We start from the raw sequence: 12,751 nt of genomic DNA on the forward strand, positions 1-12,751 counted from the left end.
AATCTGCCATTGCATGACTTAGTATAGAGCAGGATATTGATGACTCACTTAGCAGGATAAACAAGTTCTCCTAATGTGCAGTCTGCTAAAGTAATGAGCAATGAGCAGGACTCTTTCTAAACAGAAAAAATTTTCACACCAGACAGAGTCCAAAACCTCTGAGGGTTAACTGAGGGGAACTATAATACTAAGCAGATGAAGTCTCTGAAATAACATTGCAACACCTCCCGGCATTCCTCTCCTTGTTTCCATAGGACGTCTCCTGAGTGATTGAACTGCTATGCATGGGGACACCTGAGGTCACCTCCAGCCCTGGCCCTGGTCCCGCTCAGCCCAGCACCCTTTGCACTGTGCTGCAGAAAGGCCTATTGGGCACACGGAACATCCAGAGACTTCCTAGGGAAACCGTGGATTCATCTACTGCCAATTGGTAGTCATGCTTCTTTTCTCTTTCCTCTTAGCAAATGTTTGGTTCCAGAAATTCTGAGGGTTCAAAATAAGCAAATTAAGAGACAGACTGAAACTGGCCATCCAACCATCACAGGAAGCCATGATCGAACCTCTCAGGAAGCCATGATTGAATCTCTTGCATGTCTTACCCTATTTTCTAAATATTAGAATAGACAAATAAGGTAGGTAATCTCGTCCCCAAATTACGGACAAAGGAACACAGAAAAGCAACTTAGGCAACATCGTTCTGTTTCAAAAAGGTAGAGCCAAAATTCAGACAATGACATTTTACTCCCTACATTTTCAACCCCATTACGTCTGCAGGCATGTGCAGCTATGTTTTCTTTTAATAAATGTGAGAAAATAAGCTTTTTGAAAACCAGGATAAAACTATTCTCTCCAACTGGTATGATACCGGCAACGTAAACTGTGAGTCTTGGTGAAAGCAGATCATTGAGTTAGACTTGAGATCCAGAAGGGAAAATGGCCCAAGAGGACAAAATGCTCCCGGAGCTGCTGGCATGGGACGGAATTTGCTCTAATCATTCCTGCACTGATTTTGCCCAATCCGGGCTGTCCCCTGTGGTGTTCTACAACACGAACATCCCGAAACCAGAGGGTGAGGCCAACCTCTCAGCAAACCCAGTAACAAGAGTTACATAATCCTCTTTGGCAGAAATTTTAATCCTAGGAAATCAATCAAGGCTCACATTTAGAGGCGTCTTTCCAGAGTGTCTTTCTAGATGGCGTCAGTCCCCAAAGAAGCATCTCTCTTTCGTGAAGCTTCTGTATTCTCTGGCAGGCTGTGCCACCTGTGTCAAAGCCGAGCACACACTCCTGGGGACTTCGAAGGGACTGTGAGGTATAATTAGGTAAAATTTGTGTCTGTGCCTGGGACAGAAGTGATCCTGACAGCATGGTTTATCATATTACTAGATGCTCTTTATAACACCTGAGAAAAAAATTGTCAGCGTTTGATGATAGGAAAGATGTGTTTTCCATGATTAATTAATGAATTTTATTTGCTCAGACCCTGTGCCTTTCATAACCTATTGTTCTAGCTTTGGGCAGAGGCCAAGAACATACCATAGTCTCCTACGGATGTGCCCTCCGATCATTCTACCTAAAAATACTTATGTACCTTCTTGCCTCACAAATGTTACTCATCTTTCAGGATTTGGTCTCGCCGTATGTCTTTTTGTTGTTGTTGTTTTTGTTTTGTTTTGTTTTGTTTCTGTGCATCCTTTTATACTTCCCCTGTGATCCCATAGGCTGGATCAAGAGGCCCCAGAATGCCTCCAGATTACCTATGTTAGAGCAATTCTCAAGGAGCGTGGTGATAGTCTAGTTTCTCGTCAACTTCCCCATTGTACCCTGAGTTCTTTATGTGCAGGAATGACGTGTCCTTCATGTCTGTATTCCCAGAGTAATGCTTGGTGCGGAAGTCATCAACAATATTTGCAGATTTAATGTCTGACTGAATGGATATACAAAGGGAGAGAGAGAGGGAGAAAGGAAAAAAGAGAGGAAATGAAGGTGGAGGTCATTATCAAATCTATGTTCGATCCTAAAAGTAATTACCCTAGAGTTTTAAGCTATTTTCTTTTTCATCCTCTATCCTTTTATTCTTTGGTTTCTTTTCTTTAAGTTGTATGAAACTTTTTTTATCCAGAAAGAGTACAGTGACTTAAGTCAATGGATAACTACGTGTAAGATCCATGACGAGGGGCTTAGCTATAATAATACCGATACGATTGACAATTCTGCTATCCCCAGGTCTCACCAAAGCACCAGAATCACAGAGACGTGAATTGTTGGGACATCTGTGTCACAGGAGGTGTGTCACAGGCCGTGGGGAAACTGAGTCAATAACCTTTATGGTCATTGACTGTTCCTTGTATCAAAGACACAACTGCACCTTCCAAGCCCTTCTCCCTGCCGGTGGGGGGGCAGAGGGAGGGAGGGATGTCTTTCCAGACAGTCTGCAACTAAGCAGCTCAAAGTAAAAGTGTAGGCAAGTGCACTGGTCAGCCTGGCCCTCCCCCTGCCCTTGATGTTTTCAGTCCCCACCCCACCCCCATACCTTCAGGGCTAATTCCATTCACAGAAGTTTCAGAAATCAGCCAAATAGTTGTCAATATTCCAGTTTTATAAATCACACTTGGGCCTGGAGAGTCTAAGCGAGTTAGCCAAATTCACATACTGAAATACTAGCAGCCCTGGAATTTGAGCCCCGATTTCCTCATCTCTCATTCGTTATGCTGCCTGTTAACTGCCAACGGCTACTGAAATTTCTCTGGGACTCTGTGATGAAGATTATTGAGTCCAGGGTTCTGCTCTCGTGATCGGGCCCTTTAAGATTTACAGAGGCATTTCCCATGGGGTAAGGTCAGAATCTCATCTGGGGAGGACGATACACGTGTGGCTTAAGAAGGCTGGTTTAATGACATAGCAGACTTCTATTTCGAGGGATGTGCATTCTGGAAATGTAGTTTCGCACAGTTGAACAAAAGTGTCCTTGTTACAATAAAGTTAACGAAAGTCTCCTCATCAGGAAAATACGTTGAAGAGAGACTTTTGGGGAAAACACCAGAAAATCCAGCTCGATAGATGGGGTGCGAAGATTGTGAAGCTTTAGCCAAAAGAGTACTGTCCTTTGAGAGACTTATCTACCTGGAACGGTCTCATGTTTATACTGCACCAAACATCCCCAGGCCATTACTCCAAGTATCTCAATAGATTTCAAACTGACACTGGTGAGCACTGGAAAATAATTGAAAAGAACCCCCGTCGCCTTGAGATGACTTCAAAATTACTCTCCCTGGCAGAAAAGGTAGCCAGTGCTTCAGCTTTGCAAAGCTCCCACAGTCTGTTAAAGCCAGCGTTCGTCCTCTCCGCGAACATTGGCTGACAGCCAGCCACTTTCCAGACCCCGCGTAACACGGAACCTCTTCCAGATGCCCATGGTGCGTAGATGTCAGTCCCTTGAAGGGTATGAAGGATTCAGACATTCGAGGAGATGGTGGCTGGACTCCAGTCTTTGCCACTGTGTATATACCACCCCAGCTGCCAGCTGGATTCGAAATGCTGGAATCTACAAATAATGGTCTGTAATGGTTCTCCCTGCGACTGTCCTTCCTCCCTGCTTGGTACCCCCATCTCAGCTGTGAGATTCCCATCATGCTCCTGTGCTCTGAATTACTGTGTGAGACACGGTTCTCTGCCTTGACCCTGAGGATGTCTCTGATCTTCGGTCACTCAACACTCACTTGATGGGTCCTGGCTCTCTGCTAAGGCCCGTGGGGGCCACTGGGGATAGAGGCGGGTCAGGCTGAACCCTGTTGTACTGGAGACCACAGTTCAGAGGTAGAGTGTGACCCTTAGGCAGGGTAGCAGCTCACGCATGGCTTCCTGGAAGAGGTGACTGCAGAGAAGGTTGATGTGAGAATGGCGACCACGTTTCTTACCTTCCCTGACTTTCAGTGTCCTCAACCATGCAAAAGGGAGACCAGACTCGATGATTCTTAAGTTTCTTTGCCATCCAAGCAGCAAATATTTAAAGATAGCAATCAAACGATGTAAGACATACAGAAGATTTAAGATTCACATTCGTTTTTATCACTAACACAAATCTTTCGATTTTAAAATTCCTATTCATGCCCTAAATCTGGTTCAGTTAGATGCTTATTTTTTTTTTAATGTTTAGTTTTGAGAGATACAGAGAGAGAGACAGACAGAGAGAGAGAGAGACAGAGAGAGAGAGAGAGCCGGGGAGGGACAGAGAGAGAGGGAGACACAGAACTCAAGTAGGCTCCAGGCTCAGAGCTGTCAGCACAGAGCCCGACGCGGGGCTCGAACTCACCAACCTCGGGATCCTGACCTGAGCCTAAGTTGGACACTTAACCGACTGAGCCACTCAGGCACCCATAGATGCTTATTATATTACAAGTGAAAACACCTGGCCACCTGCCCTGGCTCTGTGTCCTTCTGGGAAAGGACGCTAATCGGCGTCCAGAGCTGGTCTCACAGGATAAATCTCTTTATCTCCTAGCTCCACTTCCCAGGGCCCTGTGGGGACAGGTGTTGGTAGTAGAGGGTGACAATCGGCAATACTCGTGCCAGGGGAGGGGGGAGGTGGTGGTGGGGGGTTTCGTCCTCCTCGGAAACTTCTTCCAGGCACGTCACCAGGAAGTCCATCCAGACCACCATTCCAGATTCTGGGGCTCCAGGCCACCCCAGCCAGGAGGAGGGAGGCCCTGGACCTTCAGATTCCTGCCAGGCCCCAGAGATCTCACTTTCTTCCCAGAAGAGTAAAAGTTGGCCCAAGGACTTGACACATTGTTTCTCCTTGTTGCGGGCTGAGTCGTTCCAAGGGAGAATGTGTACTTGACTTTGAAGTTGGAATTTATTACTTTTTAATGAGGAACGATCGGAGAACTGGGAATCCATAGGCTCTGAAAATGTAACGCCTTAACCCTGTGTCTCTCCAACAAGCTTATGAGCTCCTGGCAGTAAGAAGACCATGCTTCGTGCCGGTCTCGGAGAAGATGTGATTGGAGCATGTTTAAATTGAGAAACTCAATCTCTGGAGTGGAATTTACATTTCCTTGAAAGTTGTCTACTCGATCTACCCCACAGATGGCGTAGACCAAGGTGGGGAGGGGGGGATGGCGGGAAGGCGCCAGCTGGGATCCCCCTCGAGGAAAGGATTCCTCGGGTGCGACTGTTAGCAGCCGGCAGCTTGTAAGAATCCCAGGTCCTTCTCAGGGTGGCCCAGCTGAGGACCGAGCAAGATGGCGGTACAGGGCCTGGCCTCTGATGGCAACCATCGCCAAGGATGGACTGCCCGACCCTGCTCCCCCCCATTTCCTTCCACAGGTATTTCACCCCAGTAGGTTCATACTTAGCTTCTGCTTTGGGGAGCCCCAACTGGCACGGCAATACCACAGGTAAGGGGTCCAAGAAAACAGGTGTCAAGATGGGGTTTGGAGATCGGATTACGTACCACCCAGCTGCATTAACGACTCCATACCAGTTGGTAGGTGGAACACAGATAACTTCTAGTACAAACTGGTGGCTGGCAGCTAAAAGTTTCGCCGGCGGGAGCTCTCCAAGAGTGTGTGTGGTCAAGGGCTATGGCCTGGCCGGAGCACCGATCCAGGCATTTGGAAAGCAGGGGTGATCAGTGAACAGGAGGAGGAGATTGCACTCTAACGCAGAGGACAGTGAGAAGTTGAGGACAGTTGCCGGGCAATTAGAAACAGTGCGAAGACCAGAGGGCCTCTGGGGGAGCCTGCGTCTGGGTTAGTGAAAGAACACGAACTGCCGAAGCTTTAGACTCAGGATTTCATACAAAGTCGAGAGCTGCAAAGACGATTCGATGTGCAGCTGAGGCAGGTTTATGGTACTGAAGTCAAGGCCCTGGCTGGGAAAACCTGGGTCACTGATACATCTGGGTGGGTCCCCCCCGGCCAAGATTTTGGCTCCGCAGAATCCTGATGCCTCAAAGTCTGAAGAAGTGTCCCTCCCCTCCCTGGGGACGCCTGGGTGGCTCAGTCGGCTCAGGTCATGACCGCACAGTTCATGAGTTCGAGCCCCACGTTCAATTCTGTACTGACAGCTCAGGGCCTGGAGCCTCCTTCAGATTCTGTCTGTCTGTCTGTCTGTCTCTCTCTGCCCCTCCCTCACTTGCACTCTCTCTCTCTCAAAAATAAATTAAAAAAAAAAAAAAAGCAAGACAGGGGCACCTGGGTGGCTCCGTCGGTTAAGCATTCTGCTTTTGATTTCGGCTCAGGTCATGGTTAGTGGGTTTGAGCCCCACGTGGGGCTCTGCCCTGACAGCATAGAGCCTGCTTGGGATTCTCTACACCCCCCTTCTCTGGCCCTCCCCTCTCTCTGGCCCTCCCCTGCTCACACTCTCACTATCGCTCTCAAGATAAACAAATAAACATTAAAAGTAAATACATAGGAGAGCCTGACTTCGGCTCACGTCATGATCTCCTGGTTTATGAGTTCGAGCCCTGTGTCAGGCTCTGTGCTGACAGCTTGGAGCTCAGGGCCCGGAGCCTGGAGCCTGGCTCGGGGTCTGTGTCTCCCTCTCTCTCCGCACCACCCCTGTTAGCGTTCTGTCTCTGTCTCTCAAAAATGAATAAATAAATAAATAAATAAATAAATAAATAAATAAAAAGAAGTAGCCCTTCTCTTTTGTGGGGAGACACCTGGAGACAACACAGCCTGCTTCAGACTCTTTTCTTTTGGAATTACCAAGTCAGTAAATTATCCGTAGCGACTGCTTGACCCAGCTACAAGCACGTACTTTAATGATTTCCTAGACATTTCAAGGACCTCTGGTCACATAGTAGGATTGACAAGGATAGCCAGAAACCCAAAATGTCATTGTGGCTCCATGTGGGACCTGATAAGGGAACACTGGCACTGTAGCCCAAAATAGCTATACTAACTGGCCAGCATGTATTAGGGAACCAGTCAGCACTTAAGGTCCCAGACTTTAAAGATTCTTTAAAAAAAAAATTCTTTTTAATGTTTATTTATTTTTGAGAGGCAGAGAGAGACAGAACGTGAGTGGAGGAGGGGCAGAGAGAGAGGGAGACACAGAATCTGAAGCAGGCTCCAGGCTCCGAGCTGTCAGCACAGAGCCCGAAACGGGGCTCGAACTCACAAACCGCGAGATCATGACCTGAGCCAACGTCGGACACTTAAAGGACTGAGCCACCCAGGCGCCCCTAAAGATTCTTAATCAAGGGGACTAGACCATAAAACTAGATAAGGGAGAGTCTATTGACTTGGGGAATATTCTCCTTGGGTATAAGGCTTACTACCTCCGGTAGGCAGAATAGTCACCTTCCCCCGAAGATACCCAAGTCCTAATCCCTAGAACCTCTGAATACATCAGTTTACCTGACACTAAGGTTGCTGATGGAATTAATGTTTAATTGGATAGTTCCTTAAATGAATAAAAGGAAGGCGAAAGAAGGTCAGAGGAAGAGACGAGATAATGAAAGCAGAGCCGGGGGAAGGATGTGCTACCAGAGGAGGAAGGAAGCTACAAGCTAAGGAATGCAGGAGGCCTCTGAAAGCTGGAAATGGCAAGAATGGATTCTCCCCCAGAGCTTCCAGAAAAGAAAGCTGCCCCGTTGATGCCTACATTTTGGCTGAGTTCTATGTGTCTGATTAACCTATAGAACTATAGCATAATGGGGCACCTGGCTGGCTCAGTTGGAAGAGCCTGAGACTCTTGATCTCAGGGTCACGAGTTTGAGCCCATGTTGGGTGTAGAGATTTCTGGGAAAAAAAAAAAAAAAAAAGCAGTTTGTGCTGATCCACCAGCTTGTCCAGAGTTACGTTAATGGTACTGCTTTCTCTTTTTTTTGAAAGTTGTTTATTTTTTAAAATTAATTATTTAATTTTTAATAGTTTTAAGTTGTTTCTTGAGCCAATTGTCACAGTTCATATTTTTTTCCAAAAAGCCTTCCATTTAATTTAGGTTCTGAAATTCATTGGTATAAAGCTCAAAATTATTTTTATTGCTTTTAAATCCCTGCTCCCTCAGTGGTTATATCCCATTTTCATTCTTAATATTGTACATTCATTTTCTTCTTCCTTTGTTCTTGCTGGATAATTTGTGAATTTTATATCTTTTAAATGAATCAATATTAATTGACATTTATTCGGTTTCCCCCTTCTTATTGTATCTTTTTGTATGGATTTTTTTTTCTCATTACTTGTTTAATTATTGATTTCTAATGTTGAGCTCAGAGAATGGGGACTCTGTGATATTTATTGCTTGAAGTTTTTTTTTAATGTTTATTACTTTTTTATTTTTTATTTTTTTAACTATTTTTTATTTTTTAAAATTTACATCTAAATTAGCATATAGTGTAACAAAGATTTCAGGAGTAGATTCCTTAAGTCCCTTACCCATTTAGCCCATCCCCCCTCCCACAACCCCTCCAGTAACCCTCAGTTTGTTCTCCTTATTTCTGAGTCTCTTCTGTTTTGTCCCCCTCCCTGTTTTTATATTATTTTCGTTTCCCTTCCCTTAGGTTCATCTGTTTTGTCTCTTAAAGTCCCCATGTGAGTGAAGTTATATGATTATTGTCTTTCTCTGACTAATTTCACTTAGCATAATACTCTCCAGTTCCATCCACGTAGTTGCAAATGGCAAGATTTCATTCTTTTTGATTGCCGAGTAATACTCCACTGCATATATAGACCACATCCTCTTTATCCATTCGTCCATCGATGGACATTTGGGCTCTTTCCATACTTTGGCTATTGTGGATCGTGTTTCTATAAACACGGGGGTGCATGTGTCCCTTCGAAACAGCACACCTGTATCCCGTGGATAAATGCCCAGTAGTGCAATTGCTGGGTCGTAGGGTAGTTCTACTTTTAGTTTTTTGAGGAACCTCCAAACTGTTTTCCAGAGTGGCTGCACCAGCTTGCATTCCCAATGGAACTGCTTTCTTTTACAACGTGTCTCTCTCCAGAGAGCTGGGCCGTCTGGACACCCACAAAGCATCGCCTTTATCCTTTATGTTGATAACATGCAATCAGGAACGGTGAGCTAGCAGAGGCTCGTCTTGGTAAGATGCCTGTAATTAAAGGGTGGGAGATAAACCTTATGAAGATTCAACAGCCCATCCCTTCGCCAAAGTTTTTTAAAGATCCGACGGTCAGGGACACCATGGTCAAAGTAAACTACACATGGCCTGATCATACGTCTGTTACTTAGGAGAAAGCACAATGTCTCTCAGGCCTCCAGGTAGAGGTAAGGTGTTGGCAGCTCATCACAGATGAATGAAGAAGGGCTGGGAGGTTCTCGCAGGCATGGTCTGGGCTAAGGATCTGTGAGGTTAAGGTCAGAAATAATATCGCTGGGGAGCCTCAGGCTGATGGCCCAAGCTCCTTTCTTTGGTGGCGCTCCCTGTATCTCTACCTATTTCTCCGCCTGGGCTGAGGTCTCGGAGCCTGGGATCCTAGACCAGGAACCCTGAAGGGATGTCAGAGGAGCAGCCTCACCGCTGTAGCAGCTGCATCTTGGGAAGGGGAGCCCGGGGGCCATTCTCCCTAGCTGCTTCCTCACCTGCTGGAGTCCTAGTTGGCTCCCACGTTTGCATCCGTCTTAGAATTTTAATTTTAGCACTTAAAAGATGCAACATTGCTCAGGCCATCTGTCCTTGGAAAAAGCACGTGTGGACTAGTTTACAGTTTACATAGCGTGTAAAATAACAGGAAATTCGTTACCATCCCAATAACCCTTTGTCCCCATTGCACACACAGAGGCAGCAGAGGCGCAACAAGCGAAGGGACGTGCCACGCAAGAAACGGGCGTGTGAACCGAGACCTTCTCATTCCAAACCCCGCTGACTTTTCAGTACATCCACATGCCCACGCTCTAAAAGCTTCAACAACAGTCTGGATGAAGGTTTTCTTTGGGGAAGGAAGGAAATTCAGGTGTGCTGAAGTTGCTGTCCGAACCCGGTTGAACCGTGATTCAGTTCGGGGAAAGCCTCAATATGGTGCACTCAGCTCGTCTGCAGTCCCAGGCCTCTGGGAGCCACAGAAAACATTCTTTGCAGTGTTTCAGGGATGGGGGAGGGCCAGTCCCAGCCCTCCCCCCGCCCGATTCAGTATTTAGGTCTCTGTGCCGAGATGCATCGGCATTTCCCTGTGGCAGCGTGGGATTCCTGGATGGCATCCTTCAATTACTTTAATCTCGTGGAGGCTCGCTGCTCATTTGTAAAACTTGCTACCTTCCTTGCAAGCTTTATCAGTGGGTTAAATAAGAAATGTTGATCCTTATTTTCTCCTTCCCTTCATTTTTTTCTGGCCAAGCCTTTATTTGCAAGTCTGGTCTCCTGCAGTGACAACATATAGAGAGACTCAACATGCACAGAAATCATATAGACCCAATGGGGGTTATCTCTGGGCTCAGCAAGGGACTCTATCTCCAGAGCTGAGTTACCTGGCCCTTGTGTGCTGTTGCGACACTGGGCGACTGTCTGACTTGGATGAATGGGAACACCTAAAAGGCACAGATGATGAATAAGAACATTTTGGTTTAGACATTTGATGTATTGGCATATCGTGCATAATTACTGCCAATTACCATCTGACACCCATCAAAGATCAATTACTGAGCTAGTCAGTGAAGAGAACGGGCTGGGTCAAGGATGAAGGCCACCGCGGACAAGATCTCAGATCACAGTGAGAAAAGTCAAGTGAATAACAAAACCCCTGAAGTTCATACAGGGCCACCCACCTACAAAGCTCTTGCACACCTCGGTCCTCCAGTTCAAAGCCTATTACCTACTCTCTCGGTGACTCTAGCAATGCCTTTGATTTCTCCGGACCTTGGATGCCTTATCAAAGTTGCTTTGTTGGAGACCCTGAGTGGCTCAGTCGGGTAAGCGACCGACTTCGGCTCAGGTCATGATCTCCCGGTTCACGAGTTCGAGCCCTGCATCGGGCTGTGTGCAGAGCCTGGAGCCTGCTTCGGATTCTGTGTCTCCCTCTCTCTGCCCCTCCCCCACTCACGCTCTCTCTCTGTGTCGCAAAAATGAATAAGTGTTAAAAAAAATTTGTTAAGTTGCTTTGTCAAGGCTTTATCAATAGTTGGACTTGTTCAGTAGTCTTCAAACATGTCTAGCAACAGAAACTTCATCTTCCTGCCCATAAGTCTACATCAGAACTACACAGGGGAGATGCCAGCTTTGGTTATGGTAGGGGAGTCGTCTCCGTGGGTCCCCGTCACCTCTTCTTGATAGCTTTGAGAAGGCTTGATGATCCTCAAATCCAGCAGCAACTCCTCAGTCAAAAGAACCCCACCCTGGTACGCCCTTGGTTGATGACGGAAATAGTCATCATCCCGGCCAAGCACAAGACGTTCCCTTGACATGCCTCAGTCAGTTTAATCTTTACAACATCCTCGGTCCTTATAAAAAAAGTTAAGCGATTTTCCCGGTCGCGGCTATTAGAGGGTAAAGGTTCAGGGCCCTGAACGTTACTTCCCAACCCCTGCCCTCACTCCCAGGGGCCCAGGCCTCCTTGCCCTGCCCCGGGTTCAGATTAAGTAGCAGAGGGATGAAGCAGCAATGCCCAAGGAGACTAAGAAATAAAAGATTTCTGCTGGCAAAGCCTTGAGACATGAAGGGGGGTGGGAGCTTGCTGATCCTGGGTTCCCACCGAGGTAGAGGTTCCTAGAGAGGCTGGGAGTGTGCGTGCCAACACCCCCCGCCCCCCAGCAGCCACACATGCGAAGGTTTGACAGGATACAATTCAAACAGGCATCCATTAGGCAGCGGGCCCATTTCTGCTCAATCACAGGCCGTGAAAGAACAAAGAAATTGGATCAGACTATCAGTGCCCTAGCAAAAGCCACCGGTGGGCTTCAAAACTTGCAAAGTCTAGGGGGTGCCTGGGTGACTCCGTCGGTTAAGCGTCCGACTTCGGCTCAGGTCATGAGCTCACTGTTCGTGAGTTCGAGCCCCCGCGTCGGGCTCTGTGCTGACAGCTCAGAGCCTGGAGCCTGCTTCCGATCCTGTGTCTCCCTCCCTCTCTGCCCCTCCCCCACTCACGCTCTGTCTCTCAGTACTGAATAAAAGCTGAAAAACAATTTAAAAACAAAAACTTGTGAAGCCTGTTTTCTAAGGGGCACCTGCTAGAAACCGGAGGTCGGAGGGCAACTGAGCAGCGTGCAGTGTCCCCACACAAGTTCAACATCGATTCACAGTCGTTCACTGAGCACCTCCCGCGTGCCAGGCACAGGGCTGGGGGCGGCTGGGGATGCGGAAGCGATGTTGCAGGACGATAAACACCTTGGGAATTTAGAAGGTTGGTCCCATCGGCTAGAAAGCTTCCCCTTCAGCCACCTCACCCCCACCCCCCCATGCCACCCACCCCAGTCTTCGCCAGGACCTTGAGGAGCTCTATCCACAGCTTGGCCTCAGGGGCGCTCACTTGGGCAGGTGTCTAGAAAGTTCTCACACACAGTTCCCTCTGCTTGGTGCTACCGGTTTGTCTTCCGTCATTACCCGAAGCCACTTCTTTCTGGATTCTGATTCGGCTGCTTCCAGGACCCCTCCCGACAGACTTGGGCAAACCTGGGTTTCCACGAATCCGTGTTTACCCCGCTACTCCATTCTGCCCCCCGCCTTCGTCTGTTTGCCTCCCTTTCCTGTTTCCCCAACCTGCACCGACGTGACAGAGAAAGCAGTCACTCGACGTTTTGGGGTCGAATGGACCCCCTGGACTGGAGGAACTTCTAGCAAATGGGGTG

The sequence above is a fragment of the Felis catus genome, chromosome A3, assembly GCF_018350175.1.
Source record: "Felis catus isolate Fca126 chromosome A3, F.catus_Fca126_mat1.0, whole genome shotgun sequence".
NCBI lineage: Eukaryota > Metazoa > Chordata > Mammalia > Carnivora > Felidae > Felis > Felis catus.